Source organism: Salvelinus fontinalis, chromosome 18, assembly GCF_029448725.1.
Source record: "Salvelinus fontinalis isolate EN_2023a chromosome 18, ASM2944872v1, whole genome shotgun sequence".
Lineage (NCBI taxonomy): Eukaryota > Metazoa > Chordata > Actinopteri > Salmoniformes > Salmonidae > Salvelinus > Salvelinus fontinalis.
In genome coordinates, this window is record NC_074682.1 from 4,424,946 (window position 1) to 4,446,204 (window position 21,259).

The 21,259-nt window shown below is 41.5% G+C and overlaps 1 protein-coding gene across 3 annotated transcripts in view; it reads left to right on the forward strand.

The window, feature by feature from the left end:
* Positions 1 to 17,735: 17,735 nt before the first annotated feature.
* LOC129814829 (mitogen-activated protein kinase kinase kinase 12-like) overlaps positions 17,736 to 21,259 on the forward strand; it is a 79,033-nt gene continuing 75,509 nt past the window's right edge. For 2 of the 3 annotated variants that reach the window (XM_055867891.1, XM_055867893.1), the window contains exon 1: positions 17,736 to 18,246. The gene's annotated coding sequence lies outside the window, so the exon portion shown is untranslated. Of the gene's footprint in view, positions 18,247 to 19,367; positions 19,482 to 21,259 lie in introns of all 3 variants that reach the window. The other variant, XM_055867892.1, reaches the window with a different exon arrangement.

Genomic DNA, 21,259 nt, shown 5'->3' on the forward strand with positions numbered 1-21,259 from the left:
CAAAATTGTAATTTTAGATGCAAGAGTCAAATATATGTGAACAATCCATCATCCAAATGATTATTCTATGGATTACATTTTGTGAAAATCCTCCAAATCATGGTCTTTTATTAGGGGAGGGGGTTTGTGAGGAATCACTCTTAATGTCATATCTCTAAGAACATAGTCTCTCTCTCTCTCTCTCTGTCTCTGTCTCTGTCTCTGTCTGTCTCTGTATAGATGTTCTGAGAGATATGTGTGTATTTTGCAAGTAAGTAGAGTGCCTGCACCATGACAGCTAACTTTACCATTACAAGCTTACATGCGCACGTCTTTCTAAGCATCCAAGACAATTCTACATCCTCTCCAAACCTTGTGCTGTTGCACATTATTAGGTGATAATAGTTAAGAAAAGTATCATAGATTATTCATAAAGGTTATTAATAGATCATTCACAAGGGAAATATGTTTTTCATATTGAGGCTTGAGATGCTGAAGCTTTTAGAGTGTAGCCTAGTTCTCAGCTTGTGGGGATGTCCCTTTTTATAGTGTGAATGAACCATTAGCAACTAAACAGACTATAGCTCACAGCACTCATTATTCAAACGACATGAGGGCCCTTCACACGACCCCCCTCCCGCCCCACGCACATGCACACACACACACACATTCATCAAACGACATGAGGGCCCTTCACACACAATAGCCTTTCAAATCATTAACCCTTTACTCCACACCAGCTGTTGACAGAATGGGCTCAAGGGCGTTTGGGAGGAGGTGCAACCGAGGGCTTTAATTCATTACATAGAATATGTTTTTAATGATCCCTACACCTGACTTTGTGTGTGTTTTGGTAAGCAATGTCAACCTTTTCATGACGATGGCATGTTGAAAAACAATCCAAAACAGTCACTCCGGTCCATCCATTTAAATGTATGGGAAATACACCACACAGCTACTATCTTCATAGGGATATGATATTATCTTCATCCATACTCACAGGACGATAGGCTACAGCCAGGCAGGGGCCATTACCACACCACACACAAAGCCAGACGCAGAGGCAGGGGCCCCTCTGTAGCTCTCCTCTCCTTCATTAGAATGCAGGGGTCAAAGTATCACTGTGACTCACTCTCCTGCTCCTCCACAACCACAGCAGCAGCTAGCTCTACAGTCAGCATCTACTATTACGCTCTGACGTCACACAGCACAGCACTGGATTGCCAACTCACCCAGGATTATGTTGCCACAGCAACACGGTCCAAGACCACACCCCCTCTCCTCCCCATTACCCTCCTTTTCCCCCTCCCATCCTCCCCATTACACTCCCCTTCCCGCCAATGTGCCATGTGACTTTCAGAAAGATGCATCGTATCACTCCAGGCTCTTTTATAGTCATTAACCCTTTCCTGCCAGAGCTCCTGTCTCACTGCCTGCCTGGGCTGGCTGTTTGATCATTGAGTTCCCTGAGCTGTACATCCTACAACCCAGAGTCTGAAGTTTCTAAGCACAATCACAGAGATTGTCAATCTCTACAACATCAAAGACCTGTGTGATCAACATGTTGGATTAACATAATGAACATTAATGGTTAATGAGATTCATAAATGGGAATTGTCCTAAAGAAAATGAGCCAAACTGATGTAATCACAATTCTGTACACAATATTCCTTTTCCTTTAGCCTACTGGTGCTATATTACTACTCAACACTACACCAAATTCAAAGCACAATGAGGACGTACTAAGTTAGACCATTTATGAATGTCAATGAGCAGTGTAAATTAGTGTAAATTGTTACCGGTTTGCATCCCAAATGGCACCCTATTCCCTACATAGTGAACTACTTTTGACCAGCACCCATAGGGCTCTGGTCAAAATTAGTGCACTGTATGGGGAATAGGGTGCATTTCGGGATGCCCATATAAAATGGAAATATGAAATGTTCGGTAGTGAATATGTAGTCTGTCAGGTAATGATCTCACTTGGACTTTACCCTCCTCTTTCTTCCAGGGGAAGCAATGTGTGTTTGTGGCATCATGCCATCCTGAAGTGTAGACAGTGGGTGAGGTCATTAGGATGTGTGTGTGAGTGTACACCTGTGCATTTGTGTGTGTCATCAAGTGTGTGCATATACCTGTGCGTCATGTAACTTTATGAATGAAACCTCTTCCTGAGTTCCTGACAGTGGGTGAGGTCATACATGAAAATGGAGAATCCCCTTCATTGGTTGGAGATTTCATTCATTCTAATGATCACCCCCACCACACACACAAACACCAGACAAAATGGATGAAATGGACAATGGACATCACATCAGCTTCCTCTCCAAGAGATCTCTAGTGTTTAAATGATTCCCTTTCATAAATGACATGAAATAATTACTATTGATTGCCCCTGCTTTTTGAAAGGTCTCTTTTAACTTTTTAAAAGGGAAGCACAGAATTGAAGTACAAATAGATTATGTAAATAATTTTCTGTATTTTTTTTCCATTGTACGATGGATTTCACTAGCTATAATACAGAATAAATGTACTGAATAGATATGAACAATGGCATTAAAATCTCTTCTCTTCATTATCCAAGAGACATTTTCGATGTTCAACTCTCCAGGGGGGCTGTGGTACAGCCATCCAGAATGACTCCCTACCCTACACCCCTACCCCAATCACCCATCCCCCACACTACCCCAAAATGATATTTATAATTTGGGGCTCTTTCACACCAACTCCGCCTTCCTCCCTCCTCCCCTTCCCTAAGCATCTGACGGCATGCCACTACCATCCACCATCCCTAAAATCACAAACATACTGTAATTCCTTTGTACTGAATGTAATGTGAGGCATGTTGGTGTAACTGTTGGGATTTGAACCAAGGACCTCTCACACACCAAAGCCACTGTCTTACTGGTATACAAGTCTCGGACAGGGCTACCTCATCACAAAAGTGTGATTTCAAATCAACTCCGCTATATTGGCAAACAATACAAGTTATTTAGTGTACATCAGCCATTTGTTGGATGTCCTGCAGAAAAACGGGGACATAATCTACTGTACTGGAATCTCCTAGCTGTTAGAGAGGAGAAGAGCAGAGTCAGTTATGTAGAGAAGAAAGGGCATTTACGGACACCAGAAGCACTGCAGAGGCTGTGGATTGGGATTTCCTTGTACTCCATCTACCCTAGCTGGAACCAAGCAAAGCGCAATAAATAAATTATGCTGAAAGTCAGAGCCGTCTGGAAATAGACCAGGTGAGGACTATGGCATTTACAGTTTTTCTCAATTGCTAAAACACTAAAACCCATTGGCTGAACAAAGTTCTCAGTTGCCTGGACTCATTTAGCTAATTATGCAGTCTGTTGTCAATACCTTAAACCATTTCACATGGTAAAACACAATTTGGAGATCTCACTTAGACTTTTCAGCAAAACTCTAAACACATTCTCATTCTCAAAACACATTCTGCACTCTAATGCACATGTCATCCATACTGGTAAACACAAGTGGCAACAATCAAATACAAATAGAGAACACGTGTCATTGATTGAACACAACCACTCAAAATTGATTTAACCTGTTTCAAATGATGCAACACAACCAATATACGCCAGTTCAGAGAGCCAACAGGTTGTTGAAGGTGGGAAGGAGAAAGTCTGAGAATGGATAGAAGAAACAATGTGAGAGGACGAGTGCGTATGCGACGAGGAGGAGGGCGAGGAAGAGGAAGACAAAGAGTGGAAATATCTGATGAAATTCGAGCAACAGTTATAGACCATGTTCTTGTCCATGGACTGACAATGAGGGAAGCAGGACTTAGAGTGCAACCCAATTTGAGCCGATTTTCTGTGTCCACCATAGTAAGGCCATTCAGAGAAGAGAACAGGTACAGTGTACTACTGTATTTTTGTAATTGCAAATTTACTGTACTACACTATACGCAGCTGTTTCAATAGACATTTCTAAAGTTAATCACTGTATGTATTGTACTGCATGAATATGTTTTGTAACTGCACAACTACTTTTTGTAGAATTGCAAGGCTGCCACATGCAGGTGGAAGGACAGCTGTATTCACTCAGGAGCAAGAGGCCGTTATAGTTGGCATGGTCCTTCAAGATAATGCAATACGACTCAGAGAAATCCAGGAACAAGTGATACAAGACAACACACACTTCCAGGGAATCGACAGTGTGAGCATTTCCACAATTGACCGTGTCCTCCATCGTAACAGGATGCGAATGAAACAAGTATACAGAGTACCTTTTGAGCGCAACTCACCAAGGGTGAAAGAACTGCGAGCTCAGTATGTGCAAGTAAGTGTACATTCAGAAACATTTACTGTAATCCAGATTGTCTACAGTACTAACACATACTATGTGAATGACATTACTCTTCAGTACATACAATGTATGTGAATCAGAAGCCTAATTGTACTCTACAGTATAGCACTGTCTCTGTACAACTTACAAAATCCTACATACAGTATATTGTATTTCTACACAGACAATATTTGACTTGGAATCCTTGGACAGACCCCATGAGTTCATCTTTGTCGGTGAAGCAGGCTTCAATCTAACAAAGAGGAGAAGGAGAGGCCGAAACATGATTGGACAGTGGTCCCTGGTCAATGATGTGGCAATGTCACAATCTGTGCTGCTATCAGCAACCATGGTGTTCTACATCACCATGTTACACTCGGGCCATATAACACCCAGCACCTAATAAGATTTATTGCCAATCTAAGAGATATTTTATTTGAGCAGCAGGTCTATGTGATAGTGTGGGACAATGTCAGTTTCCACCGAGCTGCTCAGGTAAGGGAATGGTTTAACATCAATGGGCAGTTTATGAACTTGTACCTCCCTCCATACTCGCCTTTCCTGAATCCGATTGAGGAGTTTTTCTCCTCTTGGAGATGGAAAGTGTATGATAGACAACCCTACACCAGAGTAAATCTGCTACAAGCCATGGATTTAGCCTGTGGTGATATAGGTGAGGAATCATGTCAGGGCTGGATACGGCACACAAGAGGCTTCTTCCCCCGTTGCCTCAGGAGGGACAATATTGCTTGTGATGTCGAGGAAGTGCTCTGGCCTGACCCAGCCCAAAGACAAGAAGAAGTGCTCTGGCCTGACCCAGCCCAAAGACAAGAAGAAGTGCTCTGGCCTGACCCAGCCCAAAGACAAGAAGAAGTGCTCTGGCCTGACCCAGCCCAAAGACAAGAAGAAGTGCTCTGGCCTGACCCAGCCCAAAGACAAGAAGAAGTGCTCTGGCCTGACCCAGCCCAAAGACAAGACGAAGTGCTCTGGCCTGACCCAGCCCAAAGACAAGACGAAGTGCTCTGGCCTGACCCAGCCCAAAGACAAGAAGAAGTGCTCTGGCCCGACCCAGCCCAAAGACAAGAAGAAGTGCTCTGGCCTGACCCAGCCCAAAGACAAGAAGAAGTGCTCTGGCCTGACCCAGCCCAAAGACAAGAAGAAGTGCTCTGGCCTGACCCAGCCCAAAGACAAGACGAAGTGCTCTGGCCTGACCCAGCCCAAAGACAAGAAGAAGTGCTCTGGCCTGACCCAGCCCAAAGACAAGAAGAAGTGCTCTGGCCTGACCCAGCCCAAAGACAAGAAGAAGTGCTCTGGCCTGACCCAGCCCAAAGACAAGAAGAAGTGCTCTGGCCTGACCCAGCCCAAAGACAAGAAGAAGTGCTCTGGCCTGACCCAGCCCAAAGACAAGAAGAAGTGCTCTGGCCTGACCCAGCCCAAAGACAAGAAGAAGTGCTCTGGCCTGACCCAGCCCAAAGACAAGAAGAAGTGCTCTGGCCCGACCCAGCCCAAAGACAAGAAGAAGCACACTGATCACATGTTTACTCCTTTGATTTTTGTTCCTTTTAGTATTGTATACTGTAGTACAGTGCATTGTAGGCTGTATACTGTAGTACAGTGCATTGTAGGCTGTATACTGTAGTACAGTGCATTGTAGGCTGTATACTGTAGTACAGTGCATTGTAGGCTGTATACTGTACAATGGACACATTGTATGGCCCTGAACATTGTGCTTTCCATTTATTAACAGGACTGACTGCTCAGTAGACTTTGACTGGTTGCAGGTTCATATCAACAAAGAACAAGAAGTACAGTATCACAGAGACAAAGGACAAGTTTGTAAGATGTAGGGTACAGTACTGTAAAAATAGGGGTACAAGGAGGAGGAAGAACAAAAAGATAAAGAGCAAAGCAGAGTAGTAATTTCTGATCCATTTTGAGCTACTATGATAGAACATGTTTTCGTTCATCAAAAGACAATGACGGAAAAATATGAATATTTTTTTAGATAAAAAATGTACTTCTCCCTGAGAATTGTATGTTTTGAACAATGTGTTTTCTATTTTTCGGTGTATTGTTTACTGACTGCTTGAGAGTGTATATCATTTTGATCACTTTGTTTATGATTTGAGAGCAGTGTTTGATTTTGAACACAGGTAAAACTGTTTCGAGGCGAATGTTTCATTTTGCGAGAGGAGTCAGAGGTTATGTAAATAGCGCTTGAAGATGAGGTTTAATGTTTTCAGGAAATGGAGCAAGGTTTCAGAAATGGTGTTTTAGCAATTGAGAAAAACTGTAAAAACACTGTGTGTGAGAGAGAGAGAATCTTATCTGAGGAGGGGGTGATTGAAAGCAGTTCAAATTCATTACCACAATGTTATTTACTACTACGCCTTTAGTCTTGTTTAACTGTTTATCAGTCAGGTTCTCATCTTAATCAAATGTGCATTGAAATTGAATACTGTTCTGGGACCTGGCTGTTCCTGTTTGAAATCTAGCTGGTTCTGCATCTTGATAATAACATCATTGTGTGAGCATTTCTCAGAGAAATATCATTTGTAAATATCATAATAAGCAAATTTGGTGCTCCGTACAAGCACATCTTACTGCAGCAGTGGTGCAGTCCCATAGCTAGACTAAGCCTGTACACATACTTTCTGAACCTGCCTGCCCCTGTGTTCTCAGTCATGGGGTTTCCCCAATGCAGCTCTAGAGAATGATGTCATCGCTGAGAAGGTTTAATATTAGTATGTGGGTTTAATCTGGGCTTTGGGGTTTAGGCACTCAATAAGGGTCACAGACAGACAACAATTTACACCGACATTAGAGAGCTCACCCATGGGATTATTATAGTATAATTATTATTGGGGTATTCCCTTTCAGTGTCACTGTCAAATTCAACTCAGCAGCTTCTGACGATCACACTTTTGCAAGTGTTGAACTCTCTCATGAGTCATTTCAGGAACTCTCCTTGGATGAGCATGATTTTTGATGCAGCTAGGTAAACAGTAGTGGAACTCACTTACCTTTCTCAAATGATCTTTATTGCGGATTTATGAGAGAATTGAATAACGTAGATCTCATGACTGATATGCAGGCAGCAGGCCTTTGAGCTGCATGGTAGGCCTATATAATTATTTTTTGTTGTGGAAGGCCCCTAGGCATGGGATTTAAGCCAATGGTGTGTACAAAATCAAAATGTTGGTTTAAAATTGGATGTTTTCTGATTTGAAGCGTCAGGTAAATTAGTCATTGTACCCGCTACACTCTGTTCTTGCCCAAGGAAAAACAAGTTGAAGACCGTACCACTGCTATTCACTTCTCTCTCACCATAGAAGTGGGTCACAACAACAACACCCCCCTCAGATATACTACTGTTCAAAAGTTTGGGGTCACTTGGAAATGTCCTTGTTTTTGAAAGAAAAACACATTTTATGTCCATAAAAATAACATCAAATTGATCAGAAATACAGCGTAGACATTGTTCATGTTGTAAAATGACTATTGTAGCTGGAAACTGCTGATCATCTACATAGGAGTACATAGGCACATTATCAGCAACCACCACTCCTGTGTTCCAATGACACGTTGTGTTAGCTAATCCAAGTTTATCATTTTAAAAGGCTAATTGATCATTAGAAAACCTTTTTGCAATTATGTTAGCACAGCTGAAAACTGTTGTTCTGATTAAAGAAGCAATAAAACTGGCCTTCTTTAGACTAGTTGAGTATCTGGAGCATCAGCATTTGTGGGTTCGATTATAGGCTCAAAATGGCCAGAAACAAAGACCTTTCTTCTGAAACTCGTCAGTCTATTCTTGTTCTGAGACATTAAGGCTATCCCATGCGAGACATTGCCAAGAAACTGAAGATCTTGTACAGCGCTGTGTACTACTCCCTTCACAGAACAGAGCAAACTGTCTCTAACCAGAATAGAAAGAGGAGTGGGAGGCCCTGGTGCACAACTGAGCAAGAGGACAAGTACATTAGAGTGTCTAGTTTGAGAAACAGACGCCTCACAAGTCCACAACTGGCAGCTTCATTAAATAGTACCCGCAAAACACAGTCTTAACGTCAACAGTGAAGAGGCAACTCCGGGATGCTGGCCTTTTAGGCAGAGTTCCTTTGTCCAGTTCTTTTGCCCATCTTAATATTTTGGTCAGTCTGAGATATGGCTTTTTCTTTGCAACTCTGCCTAGAAGTCCAGCATCCCGGAGTCGCCTCTTCGTTGAGACTGGTGTTTTGAAGGTACTATTTAATGAAGCTGCCAGTTGAGGACTTGTGAGGCATCGGTTTTTACTTATACTTCACTACATTCTTAAAGAAAATATTGTACCTTTTACTCTATACACTAGTGCTCGTTACATTTTGGATGCTTAGCAGAACAGGAAAATGGTCCAATTCACGCACTTATCAAGAGAACATCCCTGCTCATCCCTACTGCCTCTGATTTGGCTGACTCACTAAACACAAATTCTTCATTTATAAATGATGTCTTGGAGTGTGACCCTGACTATCCATTAATTACAAAAACAAGAACAGCTTGCCTTCTGGTTTGCCTGATATAAGGAATTTGAAATTATTCATACTCTTACTTTTGATACTTAAGTATATTTCTTAAATGACATTTACTTTTGATACTTAAGTATATTTAAAATCAAATACTTTTAGACTTTTACTCAAGTAGTATTTTACTGGGTGACTTTCATTTTTACTTGAGTCATTTTCTGTTAAGGTATCTTAACTTTTACTCAAGTATGACAATTGGGTACTTTTTACACCACTATATACAGTATATATATCACAACTAAAGTGGCCAAATAACTTCTTAAAATGAAGCACATTAATCTGCTTTACAAGGAGTGTAGAGCCTAACTGGCATATATAAGCAGTGCATGAGTTTCAAGTTTGGGAAAGATAATTTTCACCATACAAATGCACCTTTATAATAAAAGCATTACATGCATAAATGCATGTGAGGTCACTTTTGATAATGGTGTTTTCCAGTAATGGAACATTTGCGCTTATAGCCTATAACCATGTGCGCATTGCAGCACTTATAATGTGAAAAAATAGCATAATAGCTTATCAACATTTGAAGCTAAACATTCTGTTGCGTCAGCCACATAGCATAAAAAAGTTTTTGGAATGCTAGTGGTTCGTATTCATTTGGGATCTATCACATCCCACAACTGTCCTAGACTATTTATAATATTTATGTATCACAGAATAGAATAGGTCGACTTTTGTACTATGGGGGATAGTAGACTGACATATGATAGTGCTTGTGCTCTTCGTCAGACTTACTCATCTTGTTGGCTGACGAAAAGTAAATGTGGACAGTTCATCCAATATCTTCAATATGCACCCTCGATTTGGATAATGACGCAATGTGTCTGTCTTAACTTGTAGCCTGTGAGAAAGACCCGGTCACGTGGGAAAGCCTGTGAGTGAGAGGCTTTACGGCCACAAAAGGGATGCCGCTGTGAAATTCGAGGCATTATGAAGTACTTGTCAAATTGTGAATGAGAGACTATTGGAGTGTTTTTGGCAGAAATACCTTCTCAGACATGTGAACTTTCATAGGCCTTAATAACCAACTTGTATGCCATCTGTAAATACGAATAAATTTGTTAAATTAAAAGCCTTGTTGGTTAACCACAGTAAAAGACCGCAACCTTCCCACTAGCCATAATTGGAGTTCGGATTGATTTGCCATATAGAAGGCTTCTGTCTATTTGAGCTCGTCAGTTTGTGTTGGTAATCCTGCTGAACGCAGGATTTTTAAAATATAATTGTGTAGTGGAGCTGCATAAGTGTTGCTCTCCACTTTCTGGACGATAAAGTTTTGAAATCAGTGGAATTAGAGTATGATAGCTAAAGAGATGGAGAAAACACCTGTCTCCGGATTACATCTTCAAACTAAGGGCAACCGTGGTATGGCATTCCTGACAGGGAGACGCGTCCATCATGCATAATAATGTATACAGGTAAGAAAGTCTAGCATAGCTAGCTACATTTTCAGATATTACAAATTTCTAATTTTGACAGAAAGTGGTTTCATTTCAAGCTAAAGTGTACTGTTAGCTAGCTATTCATGCAGGGTATTAACAACATGATTTGACACTGTGTTGATTGTTGTTTAACTAGCTAACGTTAGCTGGCTGGCTCGTTAGCTAATGTTATGTGACGTGTGTGATCTTAAATGTTGTTTACCTAGCTAGGTTCATTGTTTACCTAGATACCTAGCTAGCTAGCCATATGTCTCAAGCTAAAGTGTACTGTTGGCTAGCTAGCTAACGTTAGCTGGCTGGCTCCCTAGCTGACGTTATTATTTGTATTCCGGAGCCGTTTGCTTTTCTACTCAGAGCCTAATGTTAGCTAGCTAACATTGAACCTGGTTGGTTAGCTCCCAGTGTTACACCCCTGAAAAAGGGGGAAAGAATTACAATTGTGATACGGAATGTTTACTTAGAGAACTTTTTAGTGCAAACATTTTACATAAGTAACACATTTTACAGAATAACAGATCTACAGGAAATAGAGTTTTGTAGGGTACCAGGCTTATTCAAGTCACAACAGTATACACTGTACATCACTGAAACAAATACTATTTTCAATATAAGCTTTAACTCAATAACTAAGCTTTAACTCAATAACTCAATTTATCAACAGGCAATAAAGTGTTTGAAAAACCATTACACAAATAACGCCGCAAAATCTCTTATTAACAAAGCACCTGTTCATTCACAATCGACATAAAATGGCAGCTACGTAGCAGTACCTAGCAGTACGAAGCTAGCTGCAACCGAGCACGGTTCATATTACTCTCTGCAAACTTAACTAACTTCCTCAATATGTTACTAAAACAAACCTTAAACACTCTTGACATGTTAGCAAGTTATTACATTTAAATTACTCTTTTTAATCATCAATAACATACCTGAAAAAGGGGGAAAGAATCACAATTGTGATACGGAATGTTTACTTAGAGAACTTTTTAGTGCAATGAGAAAAAGACCGCGAATTCTCCGTGAACTTGAGTGGAGACCAGAGCAATCGATCTCAGGCTCATAGATTAAGAGCATTTAGTAGATCACAGATTAACACTTTTACCCACAACAACATAAAGTAATCAACATAACGTTTACACATTCCCCTCACAATTCGTACCCTTTGTATGCTTGACGGATTTTAACACAATTATATAAATGTTATCAATCTATCAACTAATACTGAATGCATGATCTTCTTAACCTTAGATGTTTTAAGATCCTCACATACTATGAATTTACTAATACTGTTTAATGTATAACAGGCTATTAGTATTTCCTTTAACCTGTCACACTAGCACTGTGGCATTCTTAGCACTGTTCATTGTTGTTTAACTAGCTGGCTGGCTTGTTGGCTAACGTGACGTGTGTACAACACACGTTGAATATCGCCGGTGTCAGTAAACGTCTGCAAAACAGTGTAATGAAATTGTTGCCAACAGAGTTGGTTAGGCTGTTTTCATGTTATCCAATCATCTGCCAGAGCGTCAAGTGTGTGCTCTGAGAGCGAAACGAGATGGGTGGGGCTAAAGCTTAAGAGGATTTGAACGATGCTAAATGGGTGTAGACAAAGAAGAGCTCTTCAATAGATACCTAAACATTCAATGGCCATTTTCTCAAAAGTGAGTTTACAAGTTGATCAACTTTAAAAGCAGAATTACTTTCCCATTGTTTCTCTAATATGTACTATAAAATAATGCCACGGAATTATAAGCAAATCTTGTCTGCTAAATGAACTAGTGTAGCCCACAGCCATTTGGCATAGCCACATCAGGACTTAACAACAGGACAACTCAGAGTATGCTATTTTTTTATCCAGAAATAGACTACATTTTCCTCAATTCATGCTTCTTTAGACCTGTCTAAAATAAATGATGGATTTTTTGTGAAGGTTTAGGCTATATCACATGGATTTATTATACTTTTTTTAATGGCCTGTAAGCTATGTGTGGAAGCCAGGAGATGCTATATGTGTTTATGTTAATTATTGGTCAATTACCGTGAGACCAACGGTTATTTGCTTGACAATCACCGGCTGACAAAATGTTGTGACTGCCACGGCCCTAGACTAGAATAAAGTATATAAATATTAAATCAGTAAAACAGTATGTAAACATGATTAAAGTGACCAGTGTTTCATTATTGAAGTGACCACCAGTGTTCTATGTCTATGTAGATAGGGCAGCAGCCACTAAAGTGCATTGTAAAGTAACTGCGCGGTAGTTAGCTGGTGACAGTGACGAAGTTCAGGGCAGGGTACTGGGTGGAGGCCGGCTAGTGATGGCTCTTTAACAGTCTGATGGCCTTGGGATACAAGCTGTGTTTTCAGTCTCTCAGTCCCAGCTTTGATGCACCTGTAGTGACCTCACCTTCTGGATGGCACTGAACGCATTATTAAGAATAGCTATCTTACCTTTGAAGTTGCTACAGTTTTTATTGAGTGTATAAACAGTACAACCATCACCTATTTTGCCTTCCTCTTGGGATGATTTAGTTGATAACTTTAATGGGGAATGAAGGACAAACATTGATGCCATAGGTCCAGTAAGGTCGGAAAAAGGCTGCATCCAAATGGAGAGCCTTTTGGAGGAGTGAGGAAACAAATCAATTAAAGAGAAATTGCAGAAATGCAGAGCGGAAGTAGAGAAAGTCAAAGTTGCAGGTCCATTATGATATTCTGAGAGTGCAACTTGGCATATACTGTATAACAAGGCAATTAGAAATGCCAAACGGTCACTAATAATCAGAATAATTTGAGAGTGCTCTTATCGACCATTGATGGCCTTCCCCCGCAAACCTATGTGAACTTTCCTTCACATCTAATTGTTATGAGTTTGTAGCATATTTCAGAGATAAGATACCCAGCCTAATGTTGGCTATCAGTCAAACAAGAGAAGTTTGATGATATGTGCAAAGGCACTATGGAGTTATTTTCCCTGGTTGACACAGACATGCTCAGGAAAGTGACATCACAACCTAAGCCTTCTACCTGCCTTCTCAATCCTATCCCCACCACCACCTTCAATACAGCTTCTAATGGCACACAGTGGCAAGGAAAAGTATGTGAACCCTTTGGAAATACCTGGATTTCTGCATAAATTGATCATAAAATTTGATCTGATCTTCAATTTTTTTAAAGTTATGGTTATTGTTCGATATGTTATATCACGACAAACAGTATGGCTAAGGTTAACGTCAACAAGGACCCTAGGAACTGTCATGTGTCAATAATGCCTTCAAGGTTAACATTAGGGACTTCAAGTTAGTTGACGGACGCTAACATTTAGACTAGCTAATGTAACGTTAGCTAAGTTGGCAGACAACTTTAGGTTTGGCCAACTAACGTTACATGGACAATAAAAGTGCCCTACTGTTGTCCGGTAACACGAACAATAAAGGGAGCCAGAAAGTTAATATTGTCAAGTTACAAACAGTAACCAGTTAAAAGTTTAAAAAAATAGTAAAGATAGTCCAAATCTCTGGCTTTATTTTTAAGGCACCAGCAAGGGACTTTGTCAGAAATGCAAAAGGTCACAATGGCTACTATGGCTGTGACAAATTCCATCAAAAGGGAGTCTACTACCTGAATTGTATTACCTTCCCAGAAACAACAGCCCCTCTGAGGTCCAACCACGACACTTTTGCTGACTTGACTGATGACTCTCATTACAGTGGGGCAACTTATTTAGGATCATTGTCAATTGGCTCCATTTCCTCTTGACTACATGCACCTGGTTTGTTTGGGAGTTACATGGAAACTGATAACTCTATGGCAGAAAGGGCCAGTGAAAACACGTTTAGGTCCAGCTGTTGTCGGAAATGTATCTTCACAGCTGACTGACCGAAGACCTCACACTCCATCAGAAATGAACAGACGACCCAGATCACTGAATGAGTCTGACAGTTGGAAGGCAACTGAGTTCCGTACATTTTTCTTGTACACTGGGCCTGTCTAATATTCCAAGGGTGATGTATGAACACTTCATGTTGCTTGCTGTTGCCATGACCATCTTCCTAAGTGTATCGTTGTGTGCAGACCACACAGACTATGCCTAAAACCTCCTGGTTGTCACACCCTGATCTGTTTCACCTGTCCTTGTGATTGTCTCCACCCCACACCAGGTGTTGCCCATCTTCCCAATTATCCCCTGTGTATTTAAATGTTCTCTGTTTGTCCGTTGTCAGTTCGTCTTGTTTGTCAAGTCAACCAGCATTTTAGTTATCAGCTCCTGCTTTTCCCAGTCTCTCTTATTCTCGCCCTCCTAGTTTTGACCCTTGCCTGTCCTGACTCTGAGCCCGCCTGCCTGACCACTCAGCCTGCTCCTGAGCCTGCCTGCCAAACTGTACCTTTGCCCCACCTCTGGATTGTTGACCTCTGCCTACCCTGACCCTGAGCCTGCCTGCCGACCTGTACCTTTGCCCCAATTCTGGTTTACTGACCCCTGCCTGCCTTGACCTGTCTATTGCCTGCCCCTGTTTGAATATTAAACCATTGTCAATTCGACATGTCTGCATCTGGGTCTTACCTTGATTCCCGATGCTGGTTTTGTTTGTGCCTGTATGGGAAGGAAAACATAACATATCACATGCATTGCCTAACCCATCTCAGTCATGAAGCACAAGCATTTGGTGTTCTTGACAATATCTCTTGCTTCCCCTTCGAGAATTTTCTTGGCCAGTTAAAAAGGATAAGAAAACCAAACAAGCCTTTAGAGCAGGATATATACGGAGGCTGTCAGAAAGAGAGGCCATGAGAGCAACACAGTCAGACGCAGAGAAAGGAGCATGACAATGGCCCAGTCCCAAATGGTCTAACAGTGAAAGAGCAGAATAAAAATGCAGTTCACTCACTTCTCCATGCAGATGTCCACTGGGAATAATTGTGTCCAGTTGAGGAACAAGGAGGTTGTCCTATTACAAAACCTGCTGATGGAGGAACATGGGAACACTTTGTGTACAAAACATTTAGGAACAAGACAGACCTTTACACATATCCCCTGCCATCATCTCTGCTTGATATTTTCCATCTCTCTGGATAGAAGGATGAACTTCTTTTCATTCGAGGCACAAATGTTCTACGGAAGTTTGTTCTACCCCCCTACAAAGAGGGCTTTGCTAGGATGCCGTTAGTCTATCTGTAGGATGCAAAGCACCAATATTTTTTCTGTTTTCATTACAGAAAATGTCATATTTACTTGAAGGGATTTTCTTAAACTCCTACAATTAGATGTTACTAATGTGAAATGTTTGTGTAAACTAATTTGTTTTTTTTGTTCATAGTACCATGTTTGTTGTGGTTAATTTCCCAAATGAAGATGACAGTTTAGCTGTCATCTCAAACCTGGTGCATCAAGGACAAATGTTATTGGCCTCTATACAAGAGCCAAGAGAGGTTAAGGAAAGCAGTGATGTTGCACGAACAGCCGAACATTGATACTTGGGAGGTGTATTCAATTCAATTCAATTACTGAAGACAAAGAGTGAGTACTTTAACTGAATATAATTATACTAAATTATACTTGTTTGCAGACATTTACAGATGAACTGATAAGCTCCTGTTTCGTGATGTTTTCAGATTCATATGAGAAAGCCCATGAGTGCCTTGTTCGGGCAGAGAAAGACTCAAGCCTGGGAACGGTGCCAGAGTCTCACCAGATTTAGTGTTTGAAATAAAATAAATCTACACTACTACTCTGGAAATGTCATGCTTGCTGTCATTCCCAGGCAAAATCCTACATTTTATCAGACCGACTCTGAGGAGTCTGATGCTGATCATAACCAGCACCCATCAGTGCCAAAGACCCCCAAATTCACCCCAAAAAGGGTTGATTCCACACACAAAAAAGTATATGCACGATTTCTGTTCCTGGCAATGAATTGTTCATACAAAGTATAAGTCTCATTTTCACAACCTGCATTTAATTTGCAACAGTATCTTCTAAACCCTCTTTGTCACTCTCTGCTGGGGGTCACTCTCTGCTGGGGGTTATGTACTGAATGTATATCACATAACATTATGCTTCAGAACTAATAATGTTATAATGTGTTTTTTGAAGGAATGCTGAAATAGTTTGGCTGTGAACTCAGATGTAAAGGACAAATAACTATGCTTAACTTTGATCTGAACAGGTCCTCAGTCCTCTTCGTCACAGGGGCCAGCTGCTCACCAGTCTGAAGGTACCTGATATTGCCCATCACATTGTCTGGGGTGTAAAGGGAGAAGTGATCTACAATGTTAATATTTTCTTAAAAAACAAACACACATCTTCTGTCAGCAAGTTACTATGGGTGTGTTCCACTATAATTATTGCTTTCATGCAACGATTATCAACACAAACTATTTGCTAGATTGAATTCAAAAAATGTAAACTCAGCAAAAAACGAAACTTCCTTTTTTCATGACCCCGTCTTTCAAAGACAATTCGCACAAATCAAAATAACTTCACAGATCTTCATTGTAAAGGGTTTAAACACTGTTTCCCATGCTTGTTCAATGAACCATAAACAATTAATGAACATGCACCTGTGGAAAGGTCGTTAAGACACTTACAGCTTACAGACGGTAGGCAATTAAGGTCACAGTTATGAAAACTTAGGACACTAAAGAGGCCTTTCTACTGACTCTGAAAAACACCAAAATAAAGATGCCCAGAGTGCCTGCTCATCTGCGTGAATGTGCCTTAGGCATGCTGCAAGGAGGCATGAGGACTGCAGATGTGGCCAGGGCAATAAATTGCAATGTCCGTACTGTGAGATGCCTAAGACAGCGCTACAGGGAGACAGGACAGACAGCTGATCGTCCTCACAGTGGCAGACCACGTGTAACAACACCTGCACAGGATCGGTACATCCGAAGATCACACCTGCGGGACAGGTAGAGCTGCCCGAGTTACACCAGGAACGCACAATCCCTCCATCAGTGCTCAGACTGTCCTCAATAGGCTGAGAGAGGCTTGACTGAAGGCTTGTAGGCCTGTTGTAGGCAGGTGCTCACCAGACATCACCGGCAACAACGTTGCATATGGGCACAAACCCACCGTCGCTAGACCAGACAGGACTGGCAAAAAGTGCTCTTCACTGACAAATCGCGGTTTTGTCTCACCAAGGGTGATGGTCGGATTTGTGTTTATCATCGAAGGAATGAGGCTGCAAAAGGGTTTTCTAATGATCAATTAGTCTTTTAAAACTATAAACTTGGATGAGCTAACACAATGTGCCATTGGAAGCTAGGAGTGTTGGTTTCTGATAAATGGCCTCTGTAAGCCTACGTAGATATTCAATAAAAAAATCTGGTGATTTGCATAAAGTTGGGAAATGCTGAACTTTTTCACCACCTCCCACGCCACGTTCGCGCCGCCCAATGGTCCCCTGCCCACTCCGCTTCTCGCCGCTTTCCTTCCATTGAAAATGAATGGGAAGCGGTGTATCCAGTAATGTACACCGGCCGCTAGTGTACACGAGCAGTGACACATGCCCGTCTCCTCTCTCTCTCTTGCAGGTGACAGAGACACTCCCGTAATATAAAACCTACAGGGGCTTGAAGAGGAGGACATGCAGCTCCTCCAAACATAACATCTCTTCACCTTACAGGCGAGAAGAAAGGGAAATCAGGTCTATGATCGCATCACCGGCGGGACCGGTATAGAGATTTTAGCTTTAAGTCTATATGGATCGGGTTGACCGCTTCCATCGCTCGAGAGCACATTCTAGAATAGTCTGTGCAGTAATAGTGGATGCGAGTCGCGCGCGGTGACACTGATTATATAAACAAAACGAGGAAAGCAGTATCATTGCACTGTTTTAGACGACTGAGTCTGAAACAAAATCAATAAAAAACAGCCTATATGAACGATACAATTAACAACAATGGAGTTTGAGACTTGAGCTTGCTGCATTTGCTAAAGGTAGGCCTTCGTTATGATAAAAAAATGCATGAGATGATATTTGTAAATCTGCCAGGCTATGTAGTGTACAGATAGCAAATTACGCACTATTTAAGCACAAGACATGGTATGTCATTTGAACCAAGTTAGTGTAAATCACATTTCCATGTAAATAAATCAGTTGTAGCCTAATTTATATAGATAGACATATAGGCTATTCTATGGTGATGCACTTAGCGCATGGGTCCCGTAAATGTGAAGTGAATTGGTGCCATATAGGAGGCTCTAGGCTATGCACCGGTGCCATTAAGAAGGTCGATACAATGCACCGCCCAGCCTATACTGCATGGGGACTTGTCTACTAGCAGTTGCTGTTATGGAGGGGAACAGAGTCTTTGAGAGAAAAATCAGTGGCATGAAATTATTTCGTGATTACTCTGAGATTTGACAGTTTACAAACAATGAACAGATTTCTCCCTCCAATTCAGCAAATCTGAATTTGAAGCGTCCAAAATTGTTCATTTGAATGTCTGGCTGAGACTGTTGCGGTGTGTCTCTTCTGTTGTGTGTCTTCTGTTGTAAACAGAACACATAAAAACAGGAACATGGTTAGACCTATACATAATATGCTGGACATGTTTGTGCCTGAAATATGTTATTTTTGTGTTCCTGCCTCTGACCTTTTTGGTTTTGCATGCCGGGTAGAGGTCCCATGAATTATCAGTTAGTTTTACAAACATGGGAATATACCAAGAGAATGGGAAGCACTGCATGTAACTCTAGATAGTCAACTGGTAAATAATGTTTGCAACAACGTGCGCTATCCATGGTCCTGAAGTTAACTTGGACAAAGGTGTTTCCAGTTAGGTATAAAGCAGCTTCCCTTTGAGCGCAGACGTCAATTCAACGTCTAGTTTTGACTTACATTTGGTTGAGTTGTCAACATGAATTCAACGTGAAATCAACAAAACATTTCACAATTTCATTGGATTTAGGTTTACAGTTGGGTGGGGGGGAAAAATACGAAATTCCCTTAACCATGATTACTTTTTAAAATCCAATCAGTTTTCCACATCATGTCATTTCATTTTTGTTGTTGAAATGACTTGGAAACAACGTTGATTCAACTATTTTTCCCCCAGTGAGTTGTGTCCAGGTAATGGAGCGATCCAGGCCTACAGAAATGAGTGAGTGAGTAGGCTTATTATTTGAGACACCGACCTTCAGACCCCAAGGCTCTCTCAGAACAGAGGAGGGTAGGTAAAATGCCAGTGAAAAGGAGCTTCATTTACAAGATTCATCCAAATCATAATTCTGTCCTTTAGTCATGTGATTCTCAAATCAAATTTGATTTGTTACATGCTTCGTAAACAAAAGGTGTAGACTGAGTAAAATGCGTATTTACTGGCCCTTCCCAACAATGCAGAACCACCCCAAAAAAAAATAATAATAAGAAGAAAAAAATTGTAATAAATACACAATGAGCAATGATAGCTTGGTTATGTAATGAGGTCACACACAGGGACTCCAAAAAGATAACAGTACAGGCAGGGAAAAGACTAATAACGTAGTCCGGGAGACTACGGTTGATGACAGGAAATCTGATAGGCAAAAAAAAGCGTCATTAGTGAGGATGGCCAAAAACTACAATACACGGGAGGACTAATATGGAAATAAACAGAGCTCTGAATAGAATGTGTATCAAAACAAACAATACCTCACAATTGGGTGCAAAGAACTGAACTAAATAGTGTGTGTAAATGACATACAGGTGATCAGAATTCAGGTGATTGGGATCTGGAGAGTGAGCTGCGTTCAGGGATCTATGGGTTTGAGAGTGTGCGTTGGAAGCAGATGTTACAGTACCCCCCCCCCCCCCCCCCAGCCTCCACGGTGGCTTTTGACGGCCTAGGAAGTTGAGCAGGGGGCTTCCCACGGGGACGTAGAGCTGGGCGGTCAGGACGGTTACGGTGGAAAGCCAGGATCATGGCTGGGTCGAGGATGACCTGGGACCGTTCTTCGGGTCCGTATCCCTCCCAATCCACCAGGTAGTGGATGCCACCACCCAGGCGCTTGGAGTCAAGAAGGGCTTGGATGGAATAAGCGGGTGCACCGACGACGTCAAACGGAGGGGGTGCACCAAGATGTGCAACTGGAGTATGGAGAGGGCTGTACCTCACAGGCTTGAGAAGGGACACATGGAAGAATGAGGAGATCCGGTAATGGCAGGGCAACTGGAGATGGTAGGTTATAGGATTGATGCAGTGTGTTATTTTGAAGGGACCAATGAACCAGTGACTGAACGTTTTTCAAGGGTCACAAAGCCGGATGTCCCAGGTAGAGAGCCACACACGCTGCCCAGGGTGGAAGAGTGGAGTAGAGGGAAGCTTGATGTACCGTAATTTCCGGACTATAAGCCGCTACTTTTTTCCCACGCTATGAACCTTGCGCTTTATACAATGACACGGCTAATTTATGGATTTTTCCCGCTTTCACAAATTCATGCCGCCAAAAAACTGAGCACCGTCACATAATGTGACTTAAATCGAGCGCGCTCAAACTTTCCATCATTCTGATTACGGTAGTCATTTTGTCACCCTCATCATGGCAAAGACACGGAGAAATGCATATGATGCAGCTTTCAATTTGAAGGCGATCGATCTGGCTGTTGGAAAAGGAAATAGTGCTGCTGCACGGGAGCCTTAATGAGTCGATGATAAGACGTTGGAAACAGCAGCGTGAGAAACTGACTTAGTGCAAAAAGACAACAAAAGTTTTCAGAGGAAAGAAAAGCAGATGGCCCGAACTAGAAAATGAGGCTCTGAGGCTATTCAACTCCGACACCAAAGGAGATGACTTCAGTGGTTTCAGTGCACAGGAGGAAGATAGTGACCAAGGACTTTCTTGGTAGGCTATTGTTTACTGCTATTTAAAAAAAAAAAAAATGTTACAAGCCTGTTTCGTTAAAGCCTATTTATTTTTGTTACAAGCCGTGTTTCGTTAAAGCCTATTTATTTTTGTTACAAGCCGTGTT